Below are 19,420 nucleotides of genomic sequence, written 5' to 3'. Positions count from 1 at the left end.
ATTTAGTTATTTAATTTTATTACAAAAAAATTTTTTTTTTAAAAGAACTGAGTCCGTGGATTTTGAATTAAAATCAAGTAGTTGTGGATATGCCCCAATCCCTGGCCAATCAAACAGTTAGTGGTAACAAACGTAACCGCGACCTGGGTAAGGAGCAACCTGGCTCAATAGTAACCGAAACTCTAAAAATAGAAATTTTGATACGATAGATATTTCAAAAGAATCAAATTTTTATGCTGATTTCAAATATATAAGTTTCATCAAGTTTAGTCTTACCCATCAAAAGTTACGCGAAAATGTGCCTTATTTTCGTGAAAAGGGGGAAACAACCCCTAAAAGTCATAGAACCTTAATGAAAATCCCAACATCAGATTCAGCGTATCAGAGAGCCCTACTGTAGACGTTTCAAGATCCTATCTGGAAAAATATGGAATTTTGAATTTTTTGCCAGAAGAAAGATCACAGATGCGTGTTTATTTGTTGTTTTTTTTCCCCGGGGTGATCGTATTGACCCAGTGGTCCTAGAATATTGCAAGAGGGCTCTTTCAGACGGAAATTAAAAGTTCTAATGCCCTTTTTAAGTGACAAAGAAAATGGAGGGCAACTAGGCCCCCTCCCACCCTCATTTTTTCGCACAGTCACCCGATCAAAATTATGAGATAGCCATTTTGTTTAGCACGGTCGAAAAATATAATAACCATGTCTTTGAGGATGAGATAATCCCCCACAGTCCTCGGGGGAAGGGCTGCAAGTTACGAACTTTGCCCAATGTGTACATATTGTATTGGTTATTGGAAAGTATACAGAAATTTTCAAGTTTTTTTCTAGTAGTAGGGGGGAGGGGATTACGTGGGAGGATCTTTCTTTGGAGGAAGTTTTCATGGAGGAAGGGACATTGCTGTGAAGGGAACCCCGGATTCTCATTTAATTATTAAAAAAAAAAATTTATTTGCAGAATTATTTAAAAAACGATCAGAAATTAAATAAAACAAAACATTTTCAACTGAAAAACTTTTCAACTGGAAGCTTTGCCACATCAAAACTTAAAACAAACAGAAAATATTACGAATATGATTAGGTTCGCTCCCTAGTCAATGCCTCGCTCTTTACGCTAAAGTTTTTTTTTAGTACTTTAATAAGATCTATCTATTCTAATTAACGGCCTTTGTCGTTAAGGGGTCATTCTTAAAGAATTGGAAAAAAATCGAACTTTAGCGTAAAGAGCGAGGTATTGACTAGGGGGGTGAACCCCCCAACATATGTAATAAAATATACGAATATAGAAGTTCTTTACGTCAGTTGATTCGTAAGTTACGTATATTTATTGCTAATAAAAATGTTCGTAAATAAAATTAAACAAATTTCGAGAAAGCCATTTAGCCAAAAAAAGTAAAATTAATATGCAGATTTCGTTTTAATTATTCATGTACGGTGAGCCAATATCAAAACCTGCATTAATTTGAAAACGTTCAGAAATTAAATAAAACAAACAAGTTTTTTTTCAACTGGAAGTAAGGAGCGACATTAAAACTTAAAACGAACAGTAATTATTCCGTATATGAAAGGGGCTGTCCCCTCCTCAACGCCTCGCTCTTTACGCTAAAGTTTGACTGTTTCTCACAGCTCTATTTTTTAGAAAAAAAAAACTGTAGCATTAAGAGCGAGGCGTTGAGGAGGGGACAGCCCCTTTCATATACGGAATAATTTCTGTTCGTTTTAAGTCTTAATGTCGCTCCTTAATTTCAGTTAAACGAACTTTTTTTTTATTTAATTGTAGAAAAAGCCAAGACAGATAGTGCGACTGAGTGAGGATAAGCCCTTTTTAGGATTGCCATTTCATTTGTTGATAAATAAGTCTATCTATCATCCGTCCGTACGTCATTCCTAGGGCAGAACTAAGGTGGATAGTTATAGGAACAAGGGATGAAAGATTGCATTGATTTTGGATTGACACGTGACGGACAGTGTCCACTGGACTTGTATGTCATATCTGGGACTAAATTTGCTTGAACTCACAGGCGGCGAACAAGTGAAACCTAACCTAATAGGCTTGGCCGCTTATTGTCTAAAGGTGGAATGCCGTGTCACAGAATTGACACATGATTTTTCTAACAATCCTAGGAAATCAGCCTCCCTCCATGGAAGATTCCTCCCCCGTGAATATTCCTTCATGGAAAGTTCTTTCGGTGTAAAATCTTTCCCCTAAGATAATTCAAGCTTCACATTCAATCCCCCCCCCCAGAAAATTTCGTGCGGTGACGTCCATTTTGAAAAATACTCCTTAGCATGATTTCCTTTGAAAACAGACTATTTTTTAATTAATATCTGATTACTGAAGCCATGATACTGTATTGCTTTTAATGCCGTGTGGGAATTGGGGGAGCGTGTGCCGTGTGGGGGAGCTCCTTGGGCTCCCCTTGCTCTAAAATAATTTGTCACTTGTCGTAAATAATTTGTTAAGGAGGATCAAGATAGTTCTCAATATTGCCTCAAAAATACGACACCGGTCAAATCATCAGTTTTAGACAAAATGAAAATGTATTTGACGATTTGGAAGTGAGGGATGATCTAATTTATGGAGGAATCAGTTTTTTCTGTTAAAAAAAGTAGGTGTGTTGATCCTGAACGGGAAAGATTCGCACAGTATATCCTGCAACTGGGAAATGGAAATCGTAAAAAACATTACTTCAATGTAGTTGAATTACCTTAAGATGCTTTTCATCCATACTTTTCAGTCTTAATTTACTTGAAGAACTTTTTAAAAGTTGCCTTACATTTTAAAATTATAGTGAAACTAAAGAACGTGTTATTCCGGTGCAGCTCAAAACAGGAATAAGTTAAATAAATGTAAAAACTGGGATTTTTTTTCACCTCCCAGGAGAATACAAGACCTAATGATGATATTAATTTGTGAGGGATAACGAGGAAGAAGGAATTTAATTCACGGCAGAATTTCTCAATTCAAATGAAATTGCATATTTACCACCCTATGACTTAAAACTAAAGAACAGCATGATAATTAGGTTAATGTATCCATTCAAGGTTAGAATGCAATTGTTGCACTAAAAACTAAAATGTATTTGAAATATATACACATAATTTTGATGTTCAGAATGACTGACCCCAAAGTTCTGAAATGTCAAGTGAAATGAGACCCAAGGATAAATCTTGCTGGGAGCTAAGCTTTGGTTTAGTTTATATATGTTACACCACTTCTGTAACATCCAGCTCACAGCCACAATCGTCAAACAGAGAAGACTGCTTTGGCTTGGCCATGTTCTGAGAAGACCCAATGACCGCATCATCAAGCAAGTGCGTTTAGCTGCTCCTCTGTCATTTTGGCACAGGCGCCCGGGTGGTCATTTGAAAAATTGCCGGGCAACTGTCAGAAACGACCTCGATACGATTGGTGGATTTCGGAAGTTCGGCAGAAAGTGGAAGAACTGCTGGCTCTGGTTTCCTGAAGAGCTGGCAAGAGATTGCGGCAAATGGAAGTCAACCATAAGAAGTCTTCTAGATGCTAAAAAATGTCTGATGTCTGATCTCGCAGCAAGTACAATTAAGCAAAGGTATGTATGACTGATTTTTTTTTTTTTACTGATTTTCCACCAGTGTTTCCTCTTTTTGAAATTTGGTGACTGCTATTACTAAAAACTACATAACTGGTTCTGGAAATCTTTTTCATTAAAAGCTGAATTCTTGATTTTTCCTAATTTCTAAAATAAATATAGCTATGCAAATTTCTACTTAACCAATTTAAAGAATCAGGTCTAATTTTCGCTGTCTTTGGTACTTCAAGACTTTTTGGGAAGACCATCTTTGTTTGTGAAGAAGACTTCTGCACAATCTGGGCACTCTGCAAGACCGTATCCAGGGGGGAGGGTTAGGGGGTTTGAACCTTCCCTCTGTCCCGAAATATTTGTCCGACTCGTAAAAAACGTAACAAATATTAATATATACGAATTCTTGATGCGTTTTTTAATTTCGTTTTTACAACCCCCCCCACCCTAATTTTTTTTTTTTACCGCCCCCCCCCCCCGAAAAAAATCCTGGAAACGACCCTGGTACTCTGTAATGTATATTGGGAGTTGCGTTGCACATTCGGATCTTATAATTGCACTTATTCTTTTTGTTTGCTTCTTATAATTCCATGTACTTCTTCCAAGATTCTTTTTAAAGCTTTGGCACAAAACTTACACCTAAGATGACGTCATATATTCATTTTTGGGACCAGGGCAGTTACAACCATGGGATTGGCTCTTTTCATAAATTTTTAATTGATGATAGAAAAATAAAATAGCTTTCAGGCAATCTTAGCTTAAAATAAAGTTGCCGAACCTGTACTTGTGAGCCCAAATTTGCTGTGTTTTTGTGTATTGTAAAGCAGGACTGCTTGAACATAACTTTTTCCTACAAATAGTACAATCTGGCATGAAAATTATGTTTAAATTTTGATATCAAATTTTGCACTCTTATCCATCAATATTCTTCTTAATATCCTAAAATTCTTTTCAGTCTATAACTTCAATCTTTATATCTCCTATAATAAATAATATAATTTGTATTGGAAGACTGGAGGGTCTTGCAAAAAAGACGTGATATCATCAATCTAACTAAAAATTGTTATACTCGAAACTAAACCCTGTGCACTTCTAATTGCAACATTTGCATCTCACCTCCATCGGGTTCGACGCCAAAGTTGTCACCATAACAATCGCTTGTGGAGTCCCTGATGTAGGGAGCTTAAGTTAAGATCTTCTTATCTATGTTAAGCAGGTTTATTTTGATACACCCTTCTGCTACAATTTTTGTTTATATGTTCTTAGAGACGCAAACTTGCCTCTGCAGCAGCAATTGCTGAACAAATGGGTAAATTTTACGTAAAATATGGAAAATGAAGTACAAAAATTGTGAGGGGTTTTTACACTGCTTTGGAAAATATAAAGACTTAACGAAGAAGAAAAAGAACAGAAAATATTTCCTATGAGCAATTGATGGAATTTTAGTGTCTAACTTTAATTTGTATGAAGATATTTTTTGCAAATCTAGACAAACTCAGGAAAGGGCTATGTACATTTTTAAGCGATGGTTGCATTAGATCCGAAATATTATAGTGACACTGTAAAAATGATAGACAGATGTAAAATAGAATTTGGATCTCTTTTCGAGAACTATCAAGCGAAAATGGTTACTGAAGCGCCTTGGAGTCTTCTCTGTTCTCTGATTTTTCTGGATTTTTTGTTGATCATTGGTAACGTGTGGTTTAAAGCGTTGTCGTGTTTCCTGCTGGCAGTACACTATGGATTCCTGTTCATGAAAATGCGAAAGCATAGCGCCATCTCTGGGAAGGCTGGTATAGTGCTTGTACTTAAAGGAATATTTTCTGAGGATAAAAACTTTGATTTAACATTGGCAGAGATACGTGAACTTGGGCCGTATTTTCTACATTTTCTTGTGTGGAGCGTTATATTAATTAGCGGCAATTGGTGGGAAGTACTTGTTGCACTTGTATGCATAAGTTCTCTGTATTTCGAAATATTTTATCCTTTTTTAGGCGCTAATGAAGAAATAGTAACGAATATTTCCAACGTCAACTTAGCCACTCCAAAAAAAGATGTAGTTTTCCTCTAAAGTCCAACTCGATACCCAGTACAAAACAGGGTAAATCTGCCAAATAAAGTATTGAAATTGTCAGAAACCTGCCGTTCTGAAAAAAAAACGCACTCTCTTATGAGGATTCAAAAACCAACTGACTAATTTTATCTTTGCTAACCAGGGAAACTGCTCTGTTACCACTGTACAGCATCACGAGCATGGGTGCTGCAGGGGTGGGGGGCATGGCCTCCCCCTGAACATTGGGAACTCAAAATAATTATGAGGAAACCAAAGGAAAGACAAAAGAATATGGACAAACTGTGAAAAACATAATGACAAATAAAAATAATTTGTCTTTGCCCATGGTTTGCTGTCTATCAATAGCTTTGACCCTTAATACGGGCAATATGAGTTCTAATTTGTGACTGAATGACCCCTTTCCAGTTTTCAACAAACATTTTCCTATTTTATCTGGTTCGAATAAAAAATCAATTTCTTCGTAGTAAAGAATGGGAAGTAGGCATTGACCCTTGTCAATAACGAATGCATAAAAGTCCTAATATTGACAACATTAAACAAAAGAATCAGCTTTTTATGGTGATTCAAAATATGTGTTTTTTAGAGTTTGAAGTTCAGCATCCCAAGTTACTAGTATATTAGAAAGTTGGCGTTATATAGAAAAAGACGTAAGACATCTCAAAAAGGGGGGCGACCGCATTAAAAATACGCTGCCAAAATTTAGAATGTCTGAGTCCCCACAAGCCGATATCTGCAGTCACTATAATAAGAAATGTTTAATTTTGTATTTTACCACGGAATGGATGCTTGTTTTTTTTTGTTTTCTATAAAAAAAAATACCAGGAGTGATTTTATTGATATAGTAGTTCAATTTGACAAAGCTTAAACTTTTGTATTTATGAAAAGCTGTCAAATATATCGGTTTCTGGTACTCAAAATAAGAGACAACGCTGTAGCGTTGCCTATAGTAAAGGCCATACGGCTCCAATGTTTTATTATTATTTTTCCAGGGGCCCTTCATACGGAAGGGGTCGTCGTAGAAACTTCAAAAAGGGCTCATTCGATTGGAAATCGAGAGTTCTAGCGCCCTTTTTAATAATCGAAAATGATTGGAGGGCAACTAGCCCCCCCCACGCCCATCCGTCCCCCAAATACATCCAATCAAAATTTCGAGATAGCCATTTTGTTCAGCGTAGTTGATTTCCAGATATATTTATTTTTGAGGAGGACACTCCCCCACAGCCCTCAGGGCAAGAGTTTTAAGTTATGCCCTGGGGGCATAAGGTTTTTATAGAAGGCGATTTCGAAGACAATTCAAATAAGACTCATTAGATTTGAAATCAAAGTGCGCGTGCCCTTGTTACGATTCGACTGTTAGTGGAGGGCACGTCGCCCCCCCCCACGCCCATTCATCCCCATATCACCATCACTCACAATTTTGAGAAAGCCAGTTTGGTCAGGGTAGTTGATTTTCGGGTATAATATATTTTTTTAACGAGGACACTCCCCCCCATCCCTCAGGGCAAGTGCTTTAATTTATAGCCTGTGGGCATATATGGTTTTTATACAAGGCGGTGTCGTAGAAACTTCAAAAAAGGCTCGTTCGACTAGAAATTCAAAGGTGCCCTTTTTAAGCGTCGAAAGTTATCGGAGAGCGACTAGCCCCCCCCCCCACGCTCATCATCCCTCCAAACACATCCAAACAAAATTTTGAGATAACCATTTTGTTCAGCTTAGTTGATTTTCAGATAGAAAATATGTTTTTAAGGAGGACACTCCCCCACATCCCTCAGGGCAAGGGTTTTAAATTATGCCCTAGGGGCATATAAGGTTTTTATAGAAGGCGTTGTCGCAGAAAGTTCAAAAAAGGCTCATTCGATTATAAATTCAAAGGTGCCCTTTTTAATAGTCGAAAGTGATTGGAGCGCGACTACCCTCCCCTCCACGCCCATCATTCCCCCAAACACATCCAATCAAAATTTTGACATAGCCATTTTGTTCAGCGTAGTTGATTTCCAGATAGAAAATATGTTTTTGAGGACACTCCCCCACAACCCGGAGGACAAGGGTTAGGACTTAGGACCTTAGGACAAATACTCATTTGATTGGAAATTCAAATGGCTAGTGCCCTTTTTAATAGTCAAAAGTGATTGGAGGGCACCTAGCCCCCCCCCCGCCCATCAGTCCCCCCAACCCATCCCATCCAAATTTTGTGATAGCCATTTTGTTCAGCGTAGTTGATTTCCAGATAGAAAATATGTTTTTGAGGAGGACACTCCCCCACAACCGTTAGGACAAGGATTTTAAGTTATGCCCTGGGGGTATGTAAGGTTTTTATAGAAGGCGTTGTCGTAGAAATTTGAAAAAAGGCTCATTCGATTCGAAATTCAAAGGTGCCCTTTTTAATAGTCGAAAGTGATTGAAGGGCAACTATCCTCCCCCACGCCCATCATGCCCCAAAACGCATCCAATCAAAATTTTGAGATAGCCATTTTGTTCAGCGTATTTGATTTCTAGATAGAAAATATGTTTTTGAGGAGGACACTCTCCCAAAACCCTTAGGACAAGGGTTTTAAGTTATGCCCTGGGGGCATATAAGGTTTTTATAGAAGGGGGTGTCGTATAAAATTAAAAACAGGCTCATTTGATTGGAAATTCAAAGGAATGGTGCCCTTTTTAATAGTCAAAAGTGGTTTGAGGGCACCTAACCCCCCATCTCACTCCCATCTTTTCCCCAAACACATCCAATCATAATTTTGAGATAGCCAGTTTATTAAACGTAGTTTTAAGTTCTGGAAATTAGGTCTTTGAGGATGAAAACTTCCTCATAGCCCTCAGGGCAAAGGTTGTAATTTAAGGATTCTCCGAATTTTTCATATTATTTCTTATAGAAGGGATGCTCGTACAAACTTTAGAGAGGCCTCATTTGACTGGAAATTGAAAGTTCTTGTTTACTTTTTAAGAGTCAAAAGAGATTGGAGTGCAACTAGCTCCCCCACACGTAGTCTAAAGTAATGTAATTTACTTAATTAACGCAACATTGCGTCAATTAAAGTTTATCCTACCGCACGTTTATCGGATAACCCTCGTTGGCCCCCCCCCCCCTAAAAAAATCCGGGCGCCGCCCCGGGGTTACGGGCACTATCACTTGTAATTTGTAATTCAATGAATCCCGTTCCAAAGTTTATGCGACCACCTCTTTCACATAAAGTGCCCCTGGAAAAATAAATTTTTATTTATATTATGAATATCCGAAATTATCTGAGGGGAATATGTTTGGGGGAGCATATTCCACGGCTGGGAAATTTCTGCTGGGTGGAATTTAACGTGTTGGAATTATCAGCAGGAAAAAAAATGTTCTTGGAGGGGGAGGAATATCCCAGGGTGTGAGTTTTCCAAATGTGAATTATTCAGGGAGGGGACGACTAAACCCATTCGATAATATTCTAAATTTTACATCTGAAAGTAACGGGAATAAAGAATCAACGGAAATGTCAGAGATAGCACTTCAGGTTTCTTTAGACTATTATTTTCGTGTTTTTTGAAAAAAGACATTTTCAAAAGACAGATTATTTTCATGTGTATTACTTTCTCTGTGGCTGCTCAATTATGCATATGAGGGGGGAGACTTCCCCCACCACTTTTTACGCTAAGGTTTCAGTTTTTATCTCAAGGCTTAAAAATGAACGCAATGCGATAAAAGTATAACTCAAAATAACATATATAGTTTAATATATGCACATAGCACGGAACAATTAATCAAAATTGCATATTATGAGTTGAGGCTCACCCAAATCATGGGCCAGGGGGATCACCATTCCACAATCTATGAAAGCAATCCTGCAATAACGAAAAATATAAAGTATTTTGGAGTATTTTAACGTCTTCCACAACTCAAACGGTCCAACATTCTACAGCCCCTTCTTTTTTCATTGTTGCTTTTAGCTTGACAGATTTGTATAAATGTAAATGAAAGCTGTTTTGATTTAATGATTCCTTTTTCTTGCCTGTGAAATCAGTTTGTAGTTATTGTATTATAATCATTGAACACGATAAATTTGTGCTATGCTGTATGTATTCTTTTCCAACGTGCCTATACAATTCGAGTTGAATAATACATTTTTAGTATTATACAAAATAATTACCTAATTCATAATTAGGCTAATTAGTACTATGTTTAATTATTTAGTTAGTACTCAACTTACCTGTGGTAGCGCAGTAGATTGGTCTCTGCTTTGAAATACGGTCCCCAAATTTCGACCCCACATGTTAATTATTTGTTGTGCTTAATTATTAGTTATTAATCATTAATATAATCGGTATAATATGGCTAGTGCCATAGCCTTATGCCCTAAAACTTGTCTCTTGCTTTGCTGTGGCTGCTTGGGCTGGTGCTCGGGCTTTCAGTTTCGCAGGTTGCCATGGCTTTGCTTGGATGTTAGGGTTCAGACCGATTACATGTCAGTATTGAGTATTGGCACCAACGGTCACAGATAAATTGGCGTTTCTTTTGATTTTACTAAACTCCAATCTTTTTTTCCCCTTTTAACGAAATCTTGCTATTTTAGCTTCTTATTAAAAATTGGCAACGGTTACCCTATTTTTCTTATTATTACTGTTATTGTTCAAAGACTAAATATATTTTCTCTCAAAGCTCTAAATCCCGTACTTGTAGATGATTCGAATAAACCCACAAACACGATTTATCTACCTTACTTTCGAAAAATTACTTCAAGACTGAATAAAATTTGCTTAAAAAAATATTTATCTATTTATTTATCTAATTATTCATCTATAATTATTTAAACAATTAATTATCTTCTTAAAAAATAATTACAAGAATTATTTATCCGTTGTTTTCAAAATTAGTTTAAGTATAATGTATCTTCTCAATTCTGGTAAGGATATAACCCCGGTTACTCGTCAAAAAGGGGTATATCAAATGCCGTGTGGCTGTGAAAATTGTCATGTTGGTCAAACTCACCAAAAACTAGGAACAGGGTCACAGTAGTACAAAGAGAGTTAGGAAAAAGCATTGAAATCTGGAGATAGCTCAGCATCTTTTGATTCAACTTTAAGCAACCATATTTTCGAAAATTCGAACTATTTTGTGCTGTTCGACATATAGTTTTAATTAGCAATTAGCTAGAAATTTAAAGAATTGTCCGTGAAGCTACTGAAATCGAACAAAATTCAAATAATAATACATCCTTAAATACAGATTTGGGTGGGTTTACACACTCAACTACTACTACTACTACTACTAACAACTCACCGCAGCACCAAGCCACCTAAGGCCAACACGGCCCCAATCTATTCAAAGCCTCCCTTTTTACACCCTGCAAGGAAGTTCCTAGTTCCATTAAATCTTTCTTTATGACGTCCTCCCATCCTAAACGAGCACGACCTGCTTTCCGTTTAGCCCTAGACGGTTGGCTTAAAAGGATAATCTTCGGCAATCTGTCTTTCTTCATCCTCACAACGTATTCTAGCCACCTCAACCTCAAAATTTGAACTATTTTGTGCTGTTCCACATATAGTTTTAATTAGCAATTAGCTAGAAATTTAACAAATTGTCCGTGAAGCTACTGAAATCGAACAAAATTCAAATAATAATACATCCTTAAATACAGATTTGGGTGGGTTTACACACTCAACTACTACTACTACTACTACGAACACCTCACCGCAGCACCAAGCCGCCTGAGGACAACACAGCTACGCACGGTCCTCCTCCACCCCACTCTATTCAAAACCTCCCTTTTTACACCCGGCCACGAAGTTCCTATTTCCTTTAAATCTTTCTTTATGACGTCCTCCAACCCCAGACGGGGACAACCTGCTTTCCGTTTAGCCCTAGACGGTTGGCCAAAAAGAACAATATTTGGCAATCTGTCATCCTTCATCCTCACAACGTACCCTAACCACCTCAACCTTTCTTTCATTATAGCCCTAGAGAGCGGTATTGAACCACATTTTTCGTAGAGCCTATTGTTTGAAATACGGTCAGTGAGCCGGGTACCCAGAACAATCCTTAAGCAATTTCTCTGGAAAACATCTAGCAAATCTTCATCCGCTTTTTGAAGCGTCCATGCTTCAGAGCCATATATGACCACTGTCATCACTGTAGCTTCTAATATTCTAATCTTGGTTTGCAGACTTATTTGCCTATTCTTCCAAACTTTTTTTTAACTGTGAAAAAAACACCCTGAGCCTTGGCTATTCTGCTTTTAACTTCTTCACTGCTCCCACCATCTTTACTAATAATACTACCAAAGTAAGTGAAGCAGCCCACCTGATCAATCTTTTCATTACCCAACGTCACCTCTTCATCTTCACTTATTCCTAGCCTTAGTGACTTAGTCTTCCTAACATTAATTTTAAAACCAATTCTAGCACCCTGAACTCGAAAACCTCTAAAAATTCATTCATTTTGCTCACACTTTCATCTAGGATGCTTAAATCATCAGCATAATCCAAGTCCAGGAGACGTTTTCCTCCCCATTTGAGTCCGTGGCCTCCAATTGCCTTTCCTGTACTGCTTAAAACAAAGTCCATCAGAATAATCCAGCTAAAGGGGGATAGAACACAACCTGCTTGACTCCTGATTTAATACAAAACCAGATATTACCTTCATTTACTACCTTAAAAGCAGTTGTATTATTCTCGCACTATTCGTATCCCACATTAGCTTGTTTTTCTGGTATACCATACAAGAATAAAAACCTTCGCCAAAACTCTTCCGTATTCAAAATTAAACACCGACCGATACCCCATGAAATTGTAAGCCTCAGGTGTTTAACTACTGAGATACCTGTTAATAATTAGCATAACAGTGGACATTTGGTCGACATATCCTCAACCTTTTTTTAAAACGCACTGTTCTTCTCTTAAAACTTTGCCTACGGCATCTGTCAGTCTAAAAAGTATCATATTACTAAGTAATTTACTACCAACAGAGACCAGACTAATGCCTTGATAATTACCACACTCAATTTTGTAACTTTTCTTATGAAGTGGTTTAATTAAAGTTTTCCTAAAATCGCTAGGTAATTGTCTTTTTTCAAAAATCATATTCATAATCTTCAGTAACTTATTTCTAACCTCAGAGCCACAATATTAAAGATACTCATTTACCACTCTATCTTCACCCGAATCCTTAATATTTTTTAATCCTTTTAGTACTGTTGCTAATTCCTCCTCACAAAGCAAATCTTCCTTCACATCCAAGGTATCACAAACTTTTTCATTTTCCTCTATATCTTTTCCTGCAACTCTATCTTGGTTAAGAAAATTCTCAAAATGTTTGGCCTATCTCTCTTTAGTTTTTTCCTTATCGCTAATTGTGGCCCCATTCCTATCTTTAACTGGGCCAAGTCCGGATTGACTACTCCCTTTCATTTTACTATTATGCTGTCTAGCTGTATCTTCCAGATCCTCGGTAATTTTATCCATGGCATCCACTTCACATCTCCTTAGTTCATATTTTAATGCTTGTTACACTTTCTTTACATTCCTTTTGTTTTCATATAATCTATCACTCTGATAATTCTTGTACAAGTCCCTTCTCCTTCTAGTAGACATAAAGCTTTTTCACTAATATTCTTAGCTGCAGTTCTTGCTTTCTTCCCTAATACACCTTCAGCAACTTCACAACTATGTACAAAATATTCTATTGAAAAAAAATGCACAGTCAAATAAAATTAGGAGCCAATAGAAATAAACCTGCTCCCAAAAGAAATACATGATTTGCAGCACAAAGAGCCAATTTTGAAATAAGGAATTGTACAAATTTTTAATTAATCCAGGTAACTTCAATGAATAACTGTTTTATTTTGTCAGTCTTGGCTGAACCTATAAACCTATGTGAGGCGAGAAAGCCGGGACTCTAAAAAAAAATATTTAAAAAGATGTTTTATCGATGTGATTTTTTGAGTAAATTTGTTTTCTTTTTATTTGTTTTATATTGAGTTTCACTGATGACGGCTGTTGAATATATTGCCGGAGTATTTAAATAGACTGTAGGCTACAATTGAATTCTTTCGTGATAATCTTCTCAAGATGAAAGTCTTAGAGCCGTGATGTGTCAAATAAATAAAAAGTGTGTTTCCAAAATGAAGACTAAAGGAATTTTATCAAACTTGCGACCTACCTAAATGTTTTTTTAAGCTAGAAAATCTTAGGGTGCTAATTTTCAAAAAAAACATAAGGAGTAGTTTCCAAAAAAAGATAAATAAATACACAATTATTAGTGTTAATAGTAAAATGTTATTTTGAAAACAAATTTAAGAGAATTTAAAAAAATAGCCTGAAACCCCCATAAATAGTTTCGGATCAAAATAAAAAGTACGCCATCGAATTGTCATGGCCAAAAACTCTATTTTGCAAAATCATAGTCCACAAGGAACAAGGAAAATCAATTTTTGCATTAGTAGCACCGACGTGCCTTTTTTTTTCTTTATAATAAATAACGTTATAGTTCAACGATATGATTATGTGAGTGGCAACTGGGGTTCGTTCTTTATTTTATCCAGCTAAGAGAAAGCCAAAGGCTTTTTTCTGTGTGTTAATAATAATTCAGTGGGTGATTTTGGATGTTCAAATGGGTAAATTCTAAACAAGGTAGGCATATTTTTCAGGTCATTTCATATATCCGCTAAGGTTAGTTTTAAAGTGTTTTTGAACTATTTCCAAGATGATTTCACTGCTAAAACAAAGATCCATCAAAAACAAAAAAAAAAGAAAAAAAAACCTGACAAAAAGACACGTGAGCCCTGAATTAAGACCTTGATTTATTTTTTCATCAGATTTCAAAGAGTGAAGACCTCCCCGCTTTCAAATAACCATCAAAGCAAATAAAAGAGAGTTCCTTGCATCTTAGCTTTTTTTTCCTTTGATTCTCTTTTTTCTAATAAGAGTTTTACCGGTTTCGGTCATTAGTTACCCCCATCAGTACGAGCTACACGCTCTATGCCGGGGAATTTATATTGATGTATTATGATACTTGTGTATCTATACACAAGCATTTATTTGATGTATAATCAATAACGCTTGTGCGTCTATTTTCGCAGATACTATTTCCAAACACAGAGCCAACGTTGTTAATTTGCCTTCCAGCCCTTCAGCAAGGGTACCAGTGTATGCATAAAACCCCCCTACAGCACAGGTTTCATAGGTAAATTTTTTGGTAAAGTGGGCCTGTTGTGCTTTGTTTAAATCAGTGTCACGCAATGGTTTTGGTATAGATAATTGAAGAGTTCTACCCATAGGCCTCATTCTTTCATTAATGTGATATAACAATATTATCAGCATAAAACCCACTGGATGGAGGGGGGGCAACCCCCCGTATAAAGTGAATTTTCTATCAGTTTTCAGTTTTAGTTACTTGTTCAGTTACTTGTTACCAAATAATTATTTCAAATATATCTCCAAATGAAATGAGGTTAGGCAACCATAGATCCAAAGTCATTAGCAATGGTTGGGTAGTGGAATCTGAAACAGGTGACTGAGTTCAACTTGATACATGTAACTTTTGTTTTCAAAATTCTGTAAGTAAGACTTGAGTAATGAAAAGTTAGTGTACAAAAAGGAAACTTTTCAGGCTTTACGTAATCCACCCCATCTCAGTAAGAGAATTAAAAAACTTCTCTCTTTAAATTCCCCTTTTAAAATTTCTAATTTAAAAAATTGGAAATTTTTTAGCGCATAATCTCAACTTTGTGTTTTAGTGTTTCTTGCTGAAACACACTTTCTGCTACAGCACCTGTTAATTTACTCAAAACATTTCTCCACATGAAGCGAGCCAGAGGTGAGGCAACCACAGATAATTCATTACTTGCGGTTGCACCTTACTTGTAGCTGCAACCTAGCAAGGAACGGCCATAGTTGCAGCAGTAGTTAGTGCCTTTTGGTTGCTGTGGTAGCTGCAACCTAGTAAAGAACAAATTATGGCCCATAGTACCCTAAAAAATAGCCTATGACCTCTAAAAATCGTGCTGGATCGAAATGGTGCTGGAACAGTCCCTTGGTTTGAACAACAAGGAAAATTTCTTTGCTTGAACAACAAGCAAAATCACTTTTTGCATTGGATTCACTGATGTCTCCTCTTTTGTGACGGAAAAACAGCAAGATTATGAATGACGTCATAATCGTTGGTTATCTTATAACTGACGTTAAATGCAAAAGCTATATCTTGAGGTTGGTTTTAATAATTGTAAAGAGGCATGCTCTATGTACTTCCGACGGAGAATCAACCCTGCCCCCTTCTCTCTTAGGAGCATATTACTCAATAAAGATGTGCTCAAACGGAAGGGCAGATAAATATGTATTTTCAGAAGACGCAGCGTGCCGGCTGTCTTGATAAAAGATAAATCCATGGTATGGACTCGGGAATATATCCTAAGAACATTTGTCAATAGAATTGTCCTGTTCATCTCATTTTCTAAGGCACTTCTGATTTATGACAAGTGCCGAAAGGTGCAACTGATTTCTTTTAAGTTTCTTACAAGATCAAAAGCCTAAGTTGCAATATTTTTACGACCTGCGATTGTTATTATATAAGAGGTTTGTCTAGCATAGACATGTTGGAATCATTTCTTGGACAAGCCTACCAACTTTTAATGGGCTGTTTAATTTCAACTCACCTTTTCGATAGGTATTCAAGATTGGATTCAAGATTCGCCCTTTAATATCTACCACTGAAAAATATTAATCGAGCTGACCTCACCTACAAAATCATATGGGAAGGTAGTTTTAATTTTGACACATATGTTTTGCATATTCTTGTGCAGCTGAGCAGATGGTAGTGCAGATGTTTTTTACCTGACCCATGTTAATAGGCTCTACTAGCATTCTTGATCTTTTAATAGCTACAAAGCTATTTGTTTCTTTATTTACTACTTTATTAATGACAAGTAATTACATTTGCTTTAAAATTCTCTTTATGTTGCTTTGTTTCTTTCTTTCTATAATTTAATTTGTCCTTTTATATAACTTTACTTGGCTTTGTGTAATAACTTCATGTCTTGCAAAATTCAACTTCATAACCTACCCAAAATAAACAGGATTACATTTAGTAGCTCTTGTCCTGTATTTCACTATTAAGAAAACCTTTATAATATTTATCATTCCTGAATTAAATTTCAACGAAAAATTGACAAGCAGGGTAATTTATGGTCGGGCACACTTTGATTCTTCTAATCTGCGTTGTCCTATTGATTTCCTCTTTGAAAACAGCTGATCAAACGGGTTAGGCAATTTTCTCCCAACTCTCAAAATGTCAAATAAAATTTTCGGATTTGACAGCAACTATAGGCAACTATACTTAAGAACAGAAGGATTAGAGTTAAAAATAAACTGTTGGAACGATATTTTTGCAATTAAGACACGACTTCTCATAAATAGCCCTATGTTTCAAAGCTTAATTTTCATTGACAAAGGATCCCAAATGTAAAGTTTCCTTTTTATAGGGATTTTACTCCAATTTACAAATCTTGGATCCAAATAATAAACCCAAAATTTCCATGTTTTTTGTAAAATGCATAAATTTCTGTTGATTGGACTGTCTATCAAATGTTTTTCAAATCAATATGAACGGTTGATTTATTTTTTAAATCTAATTTATTGGATCGTTAGCATTTGGTAGAAGAATTTAGTCACATTCATGTAAGCAAGAATTAAAGTTCAAAAATGAAAAAATCCAGAACACGATTCAGTGATAAATATGAACTTAAAGAAGAAATAGGACATGGTGCCTTTTCAATCGTAAAACGTTGCGTACATAAAGTTACAGTTTTGAATTTGCTGCAAAAATAATCCGCACAGAAAATTTGTCTGCCAAAGATTCACAAAAACTCAAGAACGAAGTCAGAATATGTAGGAAGTTACAACATCCTAATATAGTTATATTGCACGACATTATCCAAGACGAAAGATTTCTATATCTTGTATTCGATTTGGTCACAGGAGGAGAATTGTTGGAGGACATTGTAGAACGTAAACATTACAGTGAAGTGGAGGCATCACATTGTATTCAACAGATTGTGAAGAGTGTACATTATTGTCATATCAATGGAGTAATACATAGGGATCTAAAACCAGACAATTTGCTGCTAGCAAGCAAAACGCAGGGTGCCGCTATAAAATTGGCTGATTTTGGCCTCGCCATTGAAGTTGAAGATGAGAGACAAGCATGGTATGGTTTTGCTGGAACTCCAGAATATTTATCGCCAGAGATGTTGAAAGAAGAACCATACGGAAAAACAGTGGATATATGGGCATGTGGTGTCATATTGTATATTTTATTGGTCGGATATCCTCCATTTTTGAATGAAAACCGACACAAGTTGAATGATCAGATTAAAACTGGCGTTTATAACTATCCATCACCGGAATGGGACACGATCACACCAGAAGCAAAGAATTTAATCGATAAAATGTTAAATGTTAATCCTAACAAGAGGATTACAGCTGAAAAAGCTCTCAAACACCCATGGATCTCCCAACGCGAGCGTATGGCTTAAGATCTTCACAGACAAACAACACTGGAGAGACTAAAGGTTTTCAAACCAAAACAGAAACTCAAAGCCACAGTCCTTACAATGATGTTGGCAGCCGGTAATTTTGTGACTAAAGGAGGAAGTGGATCTCACGTCAAAGAATCGTCTGACAGCAACACCGTACTAAATGGCCATGACTCAACCGAAACTAAAGCCAAAGATGCTATCTCAAAGGATTCAGATAATTTACGGTCCGTTTACCCAGTAAAGAACCTGACATCTCAGTATTGTGCATCAGAAACAACTACAAAACAAGAGATTATACGAATCACGAAGCAGATAGTGAATGCTATCAGCTGTGGAGACTTCGAAAATTGCATACAGTTGTGTGACCCTCACCGGACAGCTTTCGAACCAGAGGCACCTGGTAACTTGATCCAGGGAACAGAATCTCACAAGTTTTACTATGACACTGTATCACAGAAAAATTGCAAAGTGGGGAATAACATCATCTTGAGTCCACATGTCCATCTGCTTGGAGATGACGCCGTTTGCATAGCTTACACTAAGCTGACTCAATATATTGACAAAAATGGTCAAGCTCACATTCAGCAGTCTGAAGAAACGAGGGTGTGGCAACGCAAGAATTCAAAATGGCAGCATGTTCATTTCCACCGTTCAAGCTGCCCGCCTCATGTATTGGGGTTTAAATAGATTATAATCCATTTCTTTGATTTATTTGAAGTTACTTCAACGCAAAAGAATATAAATTTGTCTCGTATCTTCTTTTTTTCTTTTTTTTGTATTCAAAAATAGAATATAAGATTGAAAATATACAAAATCCTTTTCTAATGCATATTTTAATTTCTTTTTCTTTTCTTTCTTTTATCCAGCGGTATATGGTCCTCCTTTCCTCGTTTCCTTTTCTTTTTCGTGTTCTTGATGATGGCTTGGTGATACTTCTTGTAATGGATAGAATCACGCCGGTTATTGTTTATCGTACTCCTGAAAATCAAAATCAATCCTGTTTATTTCTTCTTTTTTTATCCAGGACTCACTGTTTATTTGTAATTCAATTCATCACTCTTTCACTATTATTTCCTACACTTTACTACCTATCTATCTTACCGCTTACTTGACATTCCATGGCTTTATACTTTTATAATTCCTCACATACATAATTTTTTCTCTCCTAGTACATTTTATCTACCTTTTTCCTAAAAATATTTTTTTTTACAATTTCCACATTAATACGATTCTTCATCCATTAATTTACCATACAACAATTTCAGAATTCTCATTTTAGCTAC

At 36.3% G+C, this 19,420-nt stretch overlaps 1 pseudogene; it reads left to right on the top strand.

The window, feature by feature from the left end:
- The first annotated feature begins 17,301 nt into the window (after positions 1 to 17,301).
- LOC148951774 (calcium/calmodulin-dependent protein kinase type II alpha chain pseudogene) lies at positions 17,302 to 18,824 on the top strand (annotated as a pseudogene).
- Positions 18,825 to 19,420: the final 596 nt, after the last annotated feature.

The sequence above is a fragment of the Artemia sp. Qi Xiang Cuo genome, chromosome 5 (assembly GCF_049724085.1).
Source record: "Artemia sp. Qi Xiang Cuo chromosome 5, ASM4972408v1, whole genome shotgun sequence".
NCBI lineage: Eukaryota > Metazoa > Arthropoda > Branchiopoda > Anostraca > Artemiidae > Artemia > Artemia sp. Qi Xiang Cuo.
The sequence above is the reverse complement of the archived record's forward strand: the minus strand, read 5'-3'. Positions and strand labels throughout refer to the sequence as shown.